The following is a 12,993-nucleotide window of genomic DNA, read 5'->3' on the forward strand; positions in this document are numbered from 1 at the left end:
GGTTGCCATTTCCTCCTCCAATGGAAGTAATAGTAAGATACTTTAATGTACCTTTCTCCATAACTGATAAAAACAGAAAGGATCATGTAGAAGGTTTGAACAAAACATTCTCAAGCTTGCCCTTATTAATAATTAGAAAAATCACATTCTTTTTGTGTATATGTGGGACACTTAGAAAATCTGATCATGTACTAGCTCAGAAATGAAGTCCCAACAAATGCTGTGATATAATGTCATACAGATTGTATTGTTTGACCACAGTATCATGTAGTGAGAAATCTTAGCAAAAAAAAGAGAAAAATCCACCTGCTTCTCTCCATACATTTGGGGGCGGAGGGAAAGGCATTTCTAAATAACTCACTGCTTCAAGAAGAAATCATATGATAATTAAATAATGAATTAAAATTCTACTTATCAAGATTTCATGTCTTTCAATCACAGAAATGAGTAAAGGATAACACATAGGCTGAAGATGCTTATATTAGTAAAGAAGAAAGACCAAAGATTAATAATCTTTATGTCAAACAGAGGAGGTGAAAAAAAAAAGGAAGAAAAACAGAGTAAGCCCAAAGAAAGAAGAAGAAAAAAAATAATGGAGGAAAAAGTGATGAGAATCAGACTCTAGTGACATCTGGAATAGGTCCATAGCTACTTTACAGTCAAGAAACATCATTCCATTGACAATACCTATCCCTTCTAGGATCGCATAATCTCTCTACCCCCAAAGACCCTTCCCACTGAATCTGCACCATCTTTACAGTGGAGGGACTAAAACCATGTTTTGTTCATCTCTGTAGGCTTTATATCTAGCTTAGGTGCTCAGCAATCCTATTCGATGACTTTTCCTTTGGAGTTATTTATTTACTCTCTTGGCTGGATTGTAAACTCTTTGAGGCTGAAACTAGATCTTTCTCAACTCTGTTCCTCCACAGCCTGTGAGCAAGGACTTGTGAAAAGGAGCCACCCGATATTTAAATGTGTTTGAAGTTGTATTGAATTTGTAGAGAGAGCATTAGCTTATAGGCTGGAAGAGAAATGGAAGGAGGAAGGTGGGGTGATTTCTGATTCGTTCAGACTTGGGAATCTGATCATATTCAGAATAGGCTACTGATGACCTTCAGCACAGAAAGAAATTTCCTGATGCCTGGGCATGATTTTGAGACTTCTTAAGAAACTTAGAAAAAAAAAATACTAAACTCTCCATTGGGGAAGGAATACATACCTTTCTGATTCCTGTCTGTGGTGGGGATGAATGAGTGATTAGGGGTAAAATGTTTTAGAGTTGGATGCTACTTAGTTTTAAGTTCCCCTCTTCTTTTATTATGATGGCTAGATACCCATATAAAACTTACCCCTTTGACCATTTTAAACAGTACCGTTCAGTGGCATTAAGTACATTCATAATGCTGAGCAACTGCCACAATTATGTATTCCCAGAACTTTTCCAATAATGATCTCAAACAGAAACTTCATCCCCATTCCCTTTTAACTGTGCAATTTTGCCAGTTTCTTCATCTGAGAATCAGGGCTAATCATATTATCTATTGAATAGGATTACTGTCTGGATTAAATGATGTAATGCATGAAAACTGCTTAGCACAGTGCCTGGCACTGTGTTTCATTGGGTAAGTAGTCAACAAATGTTATTATAGAAAAGGGCAAGGGCAGAGGAAATTCACGTCCTCTAGAGCTGGGAGGGCGACTTGAGGGAAGGATAGTTCAGGAAAGCCTGATGGACAAGGTCTTGATGGGGCTGCTCTAGAATCACACCTGGTGACAAGTACCCTCTCCAGTCTCAAAGCTGTGGGACTAGGGGAGGTTATCTCCAAAACTCCTTCCACCACTAGCGTTGCACCTGGAGTGTGGTGGGAACTCAAGAAACGCACAAATAAGTGAATGAATGAATGAAACATACGCAAACATTTCACTGCTCCCTGGGAAGTAGAACTCACTTAGTTGTCAAGCTATCAATCAGAAGACTGAGGCTCAGAAAAGTAGTGACTTGTTTTCAGATCACACAGTTTGGGGGAGAGTTGCGTTAAAAAAAAAAAAAAGCCAAAGTTCCTAAGCATATGGTGTAATCTTAACTTGAACCAGAACCCAGAAAAACAGGAGAAAAACCTGAGAAAACCCGAAAGGTCCAGGCAATGCCTAATTTTAGAGGCAAAGTCTCCAAATGTTCGGTGACATTTTCCTGCTCTGACTACATATCTGATCCAGAATGTTGCAGATAATTGCTTTTTGTTTAGGGGAGAACATTTCCTACCATTTCAGGGGCAATGGTCATTCTGGTAAGGAGGACCACAGAAAATAACTATTTTTAAAACCGTAATTCTTGGAAGAACTAGGAATTTTTAAAAGACCCAAAAATAGCCTGCACATTTTCACCTCATCCAGCCTCAGTTTTACTTGTCAGGTATAAATAATAATACTCAAGAAGCAGCAGTGAGAATTAAATGAGATAAAGAATGTCACAATCGCTTTTGCAGTGCCTGGCATGTGGATGCTGTTCAGCAAATATTTGTTCCAAGCAAAGGGAGGTATTATTGATGAAGCATACCCTCCCTTCCTATCAGCAGCCCACTTGACCCTGCTGGGAAGATTTGCTGGTTCTGTAGACACTTTGTTTGCAGTGTGACCCAAAGAATAACCTAGAGGGGCGGAGGTAGCCATTAGGACTGAAGCAATTTGTAGCAAACAAGTGCTGCTTTTTTGCTTTTCTGCCCCAGGCTGCAGTTAGTTGGAAATGGCTTCCCCTGTTTCCTGGAAACATCCAGAAGGGTTTCGGGACGTGAGGGCTGTGCCTGTAGGTTTTCAGTCCATTCTCAGGGACAGAGGTCACTGGGCATAGAGGGGAGTCATCGTATACCCAGACAGAGCGGTGGGAAGACTCCCGTCTTGGGAGCCAGGATGCTGGCTTCTAGACCTGGCCGCTTACTGGCTCTGTGACCTCAGGCAAAGGGCTTCACCTCTCTGAACCTCAGGATCCTCTTCTGTGAACCAAGGGGCTGGGAGTACATGATTTCTGTGTCTCTCTCCATCTCGACCACACTACATTCTATTTATTTATTCTACTCACAGCTTTCCAAGTATTGCTGCTCACTGAAAATATGAATGTCGATACATGTGTACAGTCACACACACACACACACACACACACACACACACATCTTCTTACATCCAGAATCGTCACCTAGGGAAGCGCAAAAACCTAACACCCCAGTGAATAGCCACGTTACTCACCACCTTCAGGGTGCCAAAGCCCAGCAGCTTCTGGACTAGGACTTCGTCTTCCTTGTGACCCAGTACTTCTGCTGCCAAATGAGGTAGAAATGCTGCGATCTGATTTCTAACCCCTAGAGCAACTGCTGCTACGGCTGCTGCAGCCGCCCGCCTTTTCGACCATGGATGCAGCAGCAGCAAGAAATGCTGAGCACAGCACATTTCTCAGCACTGGAGGGCGGACTGGCTTGCTGCAGAGGAAGCTGGGTTGCCATTCCTCCAAGGGCTATTTCTGCCCAGTGGGTTTGGGTGGTGGGAGGATATTTACTTTTCAACCTTGCACTCCTCAAAGGGATGACTCTGAAAAACCTTGGCTTTTGCCAAGATCAAGCCTCCCTTGTGGAGTCAGAGTCAGTCATCAGGAGACTGTGATCTTGCTTCCTGCCCCAGACTTGCACTGAGGGATCTTGGTGTTTGTGGATGAGGACGGTGACAGGGTCTTTAAGCATCCTTAAATGCTAGGGGAAAGGCCTGGCTTTTCTTTCTAAAAGGGTAATGTTTCTGTGGGCTGCCAGGGTTCCAGGAGACCTCACTCAGTCTGATAAGATGAGATATGCTTTGTGGTGCTGGCTTTCTTGGCATAATCTTTTGGGAACAGAACAGGGCAGAGCCTGGAACTCATTCGCTATGGGGGTGGAGTTTGCTTATTAATTTCCACAGATGTCTCCCTGAATTCCTCACTCAGCTTTTGGGGTGCCAGTTTCACTGATGGCTAGTCTTTTTTAAAAAACGTTGTTTATTTCTTAACTGGAGGATAACTGCTTTACAATGCTGTGTTGGTTTCTGCCATACATCAACATGGATCAGCCATGGATATATATATGTCGCCTCTCTCTGAGCCTCCCTCCCGCCCCCACCCCATCCCACCCATCCTGGTTGTCACAGAGCACCAAATTGAGCTCCCTGCGTCACACAGCAAATTCCCACTGGCTCTCGTTTTACATATGGCAATGTATATGTTTCCATGCTGCTCTCTCTGTTCCTCCCACCCCCTCCTTCCCCTGCCGTGTTCACAAGTCTGTTCTCTGTGTCTGAATCTCTATGGCTGCCCTACAAATAGATTCATCAGTGTCAATGGTGACTAGTCTTTGCTTCCCCATAAATTCTGTAGCTGATGGGCTCTGGGAGTTTTTGCCATCCTGAGTTTCTGCTTTCTCATCTGCAAAATAACACCACCCACAGGGTGATCAGGAAGAATTTACATGATTTACGGCAATGGTCTCCAAATCTTGAGGGTGTTCTCTATCAGGAAAAATTTATTTGCGAGTATACCCCCAGTGTAGGTATGTTTATGTATTTGTAAATTATATAACAGACATGCTATTAGCTAACACCTCAAGTCACAATATACGCTAAAGATGAGGTTCATTACTAATGGTAGTGGATGTTAAATGATATTTCAAATGCTTGTGATAATTTCAAAAAACCTTGGCCAACTTCTTTCTGGATCTGGATAAGTCATCATTATTTTGATCTTCTATTCTGGTTATGAATATGGTTGTAGCATGGTTGATCTCTTATTAGGACCAAAAGTATCAGCTTCACCTTTGCTCATTGTTTGTGTTGTGAGTATTCATCTCCATTTGGGATTTCTTCATGGGAATATTTCTAAACCAAGCATCCACTCTATGCATGTGGGGTTAGTTTAAAAATAAGATGGTCTGGATAACAAACAAGGTCCTACTGTCCAGCACAAGGAACTCTGTGTCCCACCAGGCTCCTCTGTCCATGGAATTCTCCAGGCAAGGACACTGGAGTGGGTTGCCATTCCCTTCTCCAGAGGGATCTTCTCATCCCAGGGATTGAACACAGGTCTCCTGCATTGCAGGGACCGGGGAAGCCGCAAGGAACTCTGCTCAATGTTATTTGATAACGTGGATGGGAAGGGAGTTTAGGGGGAGAATGGATACATGTATGTGTATGACGGAGTGCTTTTGCTGATCCCTGAAACTATCATAACACTTTAAATTGGCTATCCACCAATATAAAATAAAAAGTTTTAAAAAACAAAACAACTAAAATGGTTTGCTCTGCAACTCCACTTAACTCTTCCACATATGGAACTCTCACTCTTTCCTCAGGATAACGTGTTTCCAGTAAGTGACACTGGGGCTTCTAAAAGTCATCAAGGTCAATCCATATAACAGATATTAGTAAAAATTAACTTCTTTCTAACATTTCTCTTGTGGCTCAGCTGGTAAAGAATCATCTGCAATGAGGGAAACCTGAGTTCCATCCCTGGGTTGGGAAGATCTTCTGGAGAAGGGAAAGGCTACCCACTCCAGTATTCTGGCCCAGAGAATCCCATGGACTATACAGTCCATTGGGTTGCAAAGAGTCAGACATGACTGAGCAGCTTTCACTTTACTTTACTTTTAACTTCTTTCTGACATTTAAGACAAAATAGACGTTCTGATATTATCTCTCCTGCACTTCAGTGAATGGCTCTGCATGTCTCCTGCGTGCATGCTCAGTCACTTCAGTCCTGTCTGAAGCCCCTGTTTGTACCCTTGTTTGGAAATTCCTGAGTTGATGGATGTAAATGTGCTTTGTAAGCTGCCAAGAACAGACTACAGGAAAGCAACAGTGAGGATGCACACTCAGGGAAGAATGTCTTCACACGTAGAACTGTTGTTACCTAAAACTCTAAGGACTTCTGAACACTGTTCCAAGAAGGATGAACCCACTGGTGCTCACCAGTGAGAACAGGCACACCTGGATCTTCTGGACCCCAGCTATGCTTCTTGCACAGAAGCACCTGAGCGTAGATCTCAATTTCTTACTCCTTGGACTAGAGACCTAAGAGAATCCTCTGGGAATTGACTTGTGGACACAGCAGGGGAAAGAGAGGGTGGGAGTGGAGAGAGTAGCATTGAAACATACCCATTACCATATGTAAAACAGCCAGTGGGAAGTTACTCTTGTAATATGGGGAGCTCAGCTGGGTGCTCTGTGATGACCTAGAGGGGTGAGGTGGGGCCTGGGATGGAGGTTCAAAGGGAGGGCGTGTGGCTGATTCATGTTGGTATATGGCAGAAACCAACACAACATTATAAATTATTCTCCAGTTAAAAATAAATTTTAAAAATGTTTCATAAATGAAACAAAAAAAGAGAATGCTCTGGAAGAAGGAAGTTTAGGCGGCTACAGGATTATATTCTTTAAGTTTCTGCAGTGTTGGGTTTATTTGTTGCAGCACCTCAAAGTTAACCTTAATTCAATTACTGTGTGTGTGTATGTGTGCTCAGCTATGTCCGACTCTTTGCAACCTCATAGATTGTAGCCTGCCAGACTTCTCTGTCCACGGGATTTTACAGGCAAGAATACTGGAGCAGGTTGATATTTCCTACCCAGGGATCGAACTTGCATCTCTTGTGTTGGCAGGTGGATTCTTTACCACTGCGCCACCCAGGAAGCCCAATCTCATTGGCTAGTGAGAAACAAAGTCTGACCTGAGAATTAGAAGACCTGAATCTTATGTTGTTGTTTTTTTTCCAGGACCTCTTTTTTTTTTTTACTTTGAATTTCACCTTTCTTGACCCTAATCTTATCTGTAAAATGAAGGTGTTGGATTAGATCATTTTAAAGGTTTATTCCAACATTAATAATCTGTGTTATCTTCTTTCTTAAAAGTATCTTTTTATGACGCTCTAGCTATATCCAGTGGTGGTTGTATTCGATGAAAATTTCCACCCAAGCAAAAGATTTGGAATGTGACCTCCATCATGACCTCTCTTTTGCTTCTCCTCCTTTCCCTTCTGCCCACACCACCTGTCCTCTATTCCTTCCTGATTCATCTCATCCACCAGCCAGAGAGTAGGTCCAGAAAACCTCAGTCATTTCTTTGAGCTTAGCTGCTGCTGTATGCTTCCAGCTGAAATTCCATCTGGAGCTAATGTTTTAGGCCAACTCCCCCTGTGAGAGCCGTCTTTTTTTCCGTTGCGCCTCTCTGCCCTGCACCCCAGGGGTGGTTTGAGCAGAACTGGCCACTGAGGACAAGCACTGTGTTTTTTCTTCCCCAAGTCAGAGCTCTTTTGGAATCAAGATGCTCTTGATAACTCCCTCTGGGAATGTGATTCTGTGCTAGGCACTGTATTCAGAGAGAAGGACCCGGCCTTGCCTTCATGGCACTTACATGCAAACTGTCACTCAGTCAGAAAATGGTTAAGCTTTTTATTTCATGGTGCTTTGAAGTCTAGGAAGTGTGTTTTTATAGTAACTCAATTCAATTCTAAAATAACTCAGTAAGAGACCCCCTGCCAGTCCAGTGGTTAAGACTGCACTTCAGACGTAGAGAAGAGACATGTGGACACAGTGGGAGACGACAAGGATGGGATGAATAGAGACAGTAGGCTTGACATGTGTAAAATAGATGGCTAGTGGGAAGTTGCTATATAACACAGGGAGTTCAGCCCTGTATTCTGTGACAACCTAGAGGGGTGGTATGGGGTATGGGGGGAGGTCAGAGGGAGGCTCAAGAGGGAGGAGATATATGTATATTTATGGCTGATTCACATTGTTGCAAGGCAGAAACCAACACAATATTGTAAAGCAATTATCCTCCAATTAATTTTAAAAAAATTTAAAAAGGACTGTTTCCAACGCAGGGGCAAGGGTTTGATCCCTGGTCAGGGAACTAAGATCCCTCATGCCACATGGCCAGGCTAAAATAGAATAAAATAGCTCAGTAAGTCTGATATTTTTCTTCTCATGTGACAGGCAATTATCCTAAGAACACATCATAATGGGCAGAATTAGGGCTGGAATCCACACCTTCTAACCACAAAATCTGCACTTTTTTCCTTTTCCCTTTCATTAATCTAATAAATACCTTCTCTAGATCCATGCCTAGATCCTCCAGGCAGGACTCTGAGCACCCATGAAACTTGGCTCATGTGTTGGTGTATAAATAATTGGTTTGTAATATGCCACCCATTCTCCCAACTGGATTGGAAATGCATTGAGAATAGAGTCTGTTTCTCAGCCATCCTTATGATTAAATAAGTCTGGTTTATAAGTTAAGTGTGTTTTTTTTTTCTATAGCACCAAAACCTTTCCCATTGTGTCATGATAATGGTAACAAGGAGCAGCTATCTGTCGAGACAATAAGAAGCTGCTTTTGGGTGTGAAAACCTGGAGGACTCCCCTTTTCTTACTGCCTCCCAGATACCTTTCTTACATGATTAAAAGAAAAAAAATTCAGCTGTTATGGGTCTTTGTTGCTGCATGCTGCTCTCTTTAGTTGCGGCGAGCGGGAGCTATGCTTTGTTGCGGCGTGCCAGCTTCTCTTTGTGATGGCTTCTCTTGTTGGGGAGCACGGGCTCCAGAGAGTAGCAGAGGCTTCAGTAGTTGCAGCGTGCAGACTTCAGGAGCTGTGGTGCATGGGCTTAGATGCCCCACCGCGTGTAAAATCTCCCCAGACTAGGGATCAAACGCATGTCCCCTGCATGGAGGTGGATTCTTAACCACTGGACCACCGGGGAAGTCCCCAAAACACCTTTCCTTAAATGGTAGTGTAAACTTTCATTTCAAGGCATGTAAGATTTCAAATTAAGTCCCACACCAATGCGAATTCACTAGTTTGTGAAAGATTTCTCCCAGACTCTCTTCCAAGATTGGGCTTGGGAAGCAGTTTGTGGAAGATCTGCACTTGAGACAGGGTGAGGAAGAACCACAGAAGGAAAGAATGAGGACATGAAAAGTGGATTCTCAGGAGGTGCATGATCTGACCTGGCTATTTGCCTGGTACTAGTCTTAAACCTTCAAAAAGCCCTTTTCTGGGCTTGCAAGAAGCTGGCTTGAGTGGTGAGAGTAAAAGTAAAGGTGGGTATTTAAGGCACTCTGTCCCAGATCTGAAACAAGTAATTCGAGGGCCGCATGACTCCAGAGTGAAATCAGACGCAGAGCCTGGGCATCAGTCTTGCTGCCTCTGCGAGTTCCCTGCGCCAGGCTGTGCTACTTCAGCACCGAAGACAGCGCCTCGGGAGCCCCTTGACACTGAGCTGGGACTCTGTGGCTGTTTACACTGGGGACTTCTGTCTGTTTGATTCAGTGTTCTTGGCAAGCTGTGCTGAAGATTGGGATCTGGGGAAGGCTCAGAATCCTAGGAACTAACCCAGATTCCCGTAAAGTGCATTCTTTGCGATCTCTTTTCTTTTTCCAGCTGCTTGAGGCATTTATCTAATCTTTTCTTCCCCATTCTATCAGAAAGGAAGAAGATGGACTCCTACGCCATCTCTTTCCCCATCCCCATAACTAATCTGGTTCATTCTGGTCTAAGTATGCTCTTTTTTTCCTTGAACCCTTCGCTGTTTTCCATGCAAGAGTTGTCTAAACTACCCTGGATTTTGGGGAAAGCATGGATAGGCACTAAAGTATAACTGACAAGACAGCAGAATGCCTATCTCTTTTCCACTTTCCCAGGTGGTACATGGACATTTTGCAGTGCCTTAGATCAATGGGTATGTTCCCATTAGTAGGGATTTCAGGCTCAATTTCAGGCCAAGGTAGAAGATATTCTCCAAGAATCTTCAGGGTCTCAGAGATGCCACAAAGAATGTGATAAAAGGCACACTGAGGCTGCCCTGGTTATAGATCTAATTCTTTCACCAACTGTGAAGATTAGAACAGGTCACTTAACTTCCTGGAGCCTCAGTTTCCTTAAGTATAAAAAGAGGATAACAGCAAAAACCCATCTTAAGTAAAAATTAATGGGATCATTCATGAGAAATCCTGTTGTTAACTGCAGAGTACTACCCAATAATTAATAATAACAGTCCCTGCAAAACCATTGATAGGAAGATATAGGCATTTCTGGTTTCCAAACCCCAATGTGGGCTGCGAGAATATCAAACAATGCCTGTCAGAGAGGCACAGATAGTGATGCCAGGACAATTCAAAAGGACACTTGTCATTCTACCTTGAGTTGGCCATTGTCTGTGAACTTGGCTCTAGTCCCTTCTGTATCTGAATTTTTTTCTTTCATTAACTTAATAAGTCAGGGAACTCACACTGACACCCTCGATTTATCAGACAGTCACAGTGCTTCTGGAAACAGCTAGTGACACATCCCTGCCTCCACCTCACTTCCCACTGGCAGTTACACATCCCAGAATCTGGCAGAAACCTGTGGGTTTTTATTTGTCATTGCCCACATGCTCCCATCCACCCCTCAGCTACCTTCATGTCACTTCCACTCATTGCTGCCACATCTTTTAGATAATATGACCTTCCTATGGAGTTCCTAAGAAAGATTACTTTGTGTTTTCTCTAAGAGAGGGTAAGCCCTAAGGCTGACTTCACGTCCCCATCTTTTCTAACAGAGCTGCAACTGGGTTCACGTATCCTCCATTCCCCATGCAGCCATGTATCTGCAGAAAGCTGACCTCGCCCCCCAGCTCCAGAGTAAGCCTGACTGTCCTCTCCCCTGTGCCAGTGGTTAGTGCTGTGAGGTCTCTGCAAAAGGCTTCCTTACCTCTAAGAGATGGTGACATGTCTGGATGAGATGCTGAGAACTGTTGCTGCCAAACTGCTACTTGCCTAATATTAAAGCCAACAGCATGGATGACAGAGAAATGAAAAGAACCTAGGTTCTTGGTGACATTGCCATGCTACCGAATCAATCAATTCTGAAGCCTGCATTTCTTCTGGCCTTCCAGTTTCATGAGATAGTCAAGTTCTTTACTGATTGGGCAGGGGTTTCTGTTACTTGCAGCTAAAAGTATTCTTTTCTAATACACTCAGTTGCTGGTCAGGAGATGAGTCTAGGTCATTTGTAAAAGATATAGTGCACACTTGACCTGCTGTTGAGCTCCACAAACAGTATTCCAGATGAATTTACTGAGCTTCTTAAACCAACAGCATTTCACTTGCGCCTGCCAATCTCAGCCACGTGTTTCCAATGATGTAAGCTGGCAGGCGTTAGGAGACATATTCTGCGAGTTTATGGATTCTGTTTTCTTAGATATTCAGATTTGTTCTTAATCATAGCTGATTCTATTTCTTCTGGATGCCAAGCCTCATCTTCTAACTCAACTGCTTGATGTAATAGTTTTTTTTTGTTTGAGTAGGAGAGATATCCTCTGGTTACACAGAACAAGGAGCCTACCAGGGAAGGAGATATTTGTCAAGTAGCAAGACTCTTTTCTCCTTAGACGCCAGTTTGGGAGCCCAAGATTCTATATATAAAGGGTTTCTGGAGGCCATATTTGTTAATCTTCCTTGAAGGACCATATTAACAGGGTATCATGCCCACCCTTCTAGGCAAGACTCTTCAGCTGACAATCTGTCAGTTGCAACAATGATTTCTTCTTCTCAGCTCTGTGTATTGTCTGACTCACAGAGATGGTAGAAAGTGGAGGAAGCCATTAAAAAATTTTTTTTTTTTTTGCCATGCCATGCAGCATGAGGGATCTTAGTTCCCTGACCAGGGATGGAACCCACACCCCCTGCATTGGAAGTGTGGAGTTTAAACCACTGGTTCACCATGGAAGTCCTGGAGGAAGCCATTTTTAAAGACTGATTCTTTACACTCATAGATAGATGACTGATGAGCCACTAGATGGAAATTAAGACAGAAAGACAGATGGGAAAATAGGGGGGACACAAGAAGCTGTAAGGAAATTAGTTTCATCCTCCCAACAGATGCACTAATACAACCCAGTCAAAAAATCATATCGAGAGCCTCCCAAGTGCAAGTGTTGTTGAGAAGGGGCACTGAGATACTTTCTCTATCCTTGGGGTTTCATAGTCTAGCTAAAAGATGATATAAACAAGCAAAAAGTTACTTTTAGCTGTAAAACTAGCTGAATAGAAAACAGGAATTAAAAAAAGAAAACAGGAATAATTGTTCTGGACAACAGAGCTATCACAAAAAGATAGATCACTAATTTTTCAATTTTCCAAATGAAATGTATAGGTAACAATTGAGAAGAAAGGGAATTTTGGGCTACAATGACTAAGAAACTATGAAGGATATGAGAATACTTTCAATATCATCCCTATCATAATTACTATGACTACTGCTGCTCTGACAGTAAGATATTCTGTAACTTGAGCATCTACTGTAAAGCGATACTGGACACTTCACTATAGTCACTTAGTGTCTACATTAGCATTTTAAGGTATTGTCCTCATTTTGTAATAATGAAACTGAGAATTAGATGACTAGGAATTTTAAGAACAGTTTCATTGAGGTGTAGTTCACATACCATACAATTCACTCATTTAAAATATACAATTCAATGCTTTTTAGAATACTCACCATAATGCAACCATCACCACAATTTTTGAAAATTTTCATCACTGTAAAAAGAAACCACAAATCCATTAACCCCATTTCTCCCCGGATTCTTGAGACTTTTGCTTAAGAATTAAAAAAAAAAGTCTTTTGGCCACACCTCATGGCATATGGGATCTTAGATCCTTAATCAGGAATCACGTGGTATCTTAGCTCCCCAACCAGGGATCAAACCCACAGTCCCCTGCATTGGCAGCATGGAACCTTAGTCAATGGACTACCAGTGAAGTCTGTTGCTTAAGGATTTTGAACTCAAGCCTATTGGGCACTCAAGGATTTGTTAATGCTTGCAACTCTGGCATTAATGGAATATTACTTAGCCTCCCAAGTCCTACTAAGTTTGAGACTAATTCTGACAAGACAAGGAAGTAGATAGTTCAGTTTAAATATGAGGATGAATTCCTGAATGAATG

The sequence above is a fragment of the Cervus canadensis genome, chromosome 14 (genome assembly GCF_019320065.1).
Source record: "Cervus canadensis isolate Bull #8, Minnesota chromosome 14, ASM1932006v1, whole genome shotgun sequence".
NCBI lineage: Eukaryota > Metazoa > Chordata > Mammalia > Artiodactyla > Cervidae > Cervus > Cervus canadensis.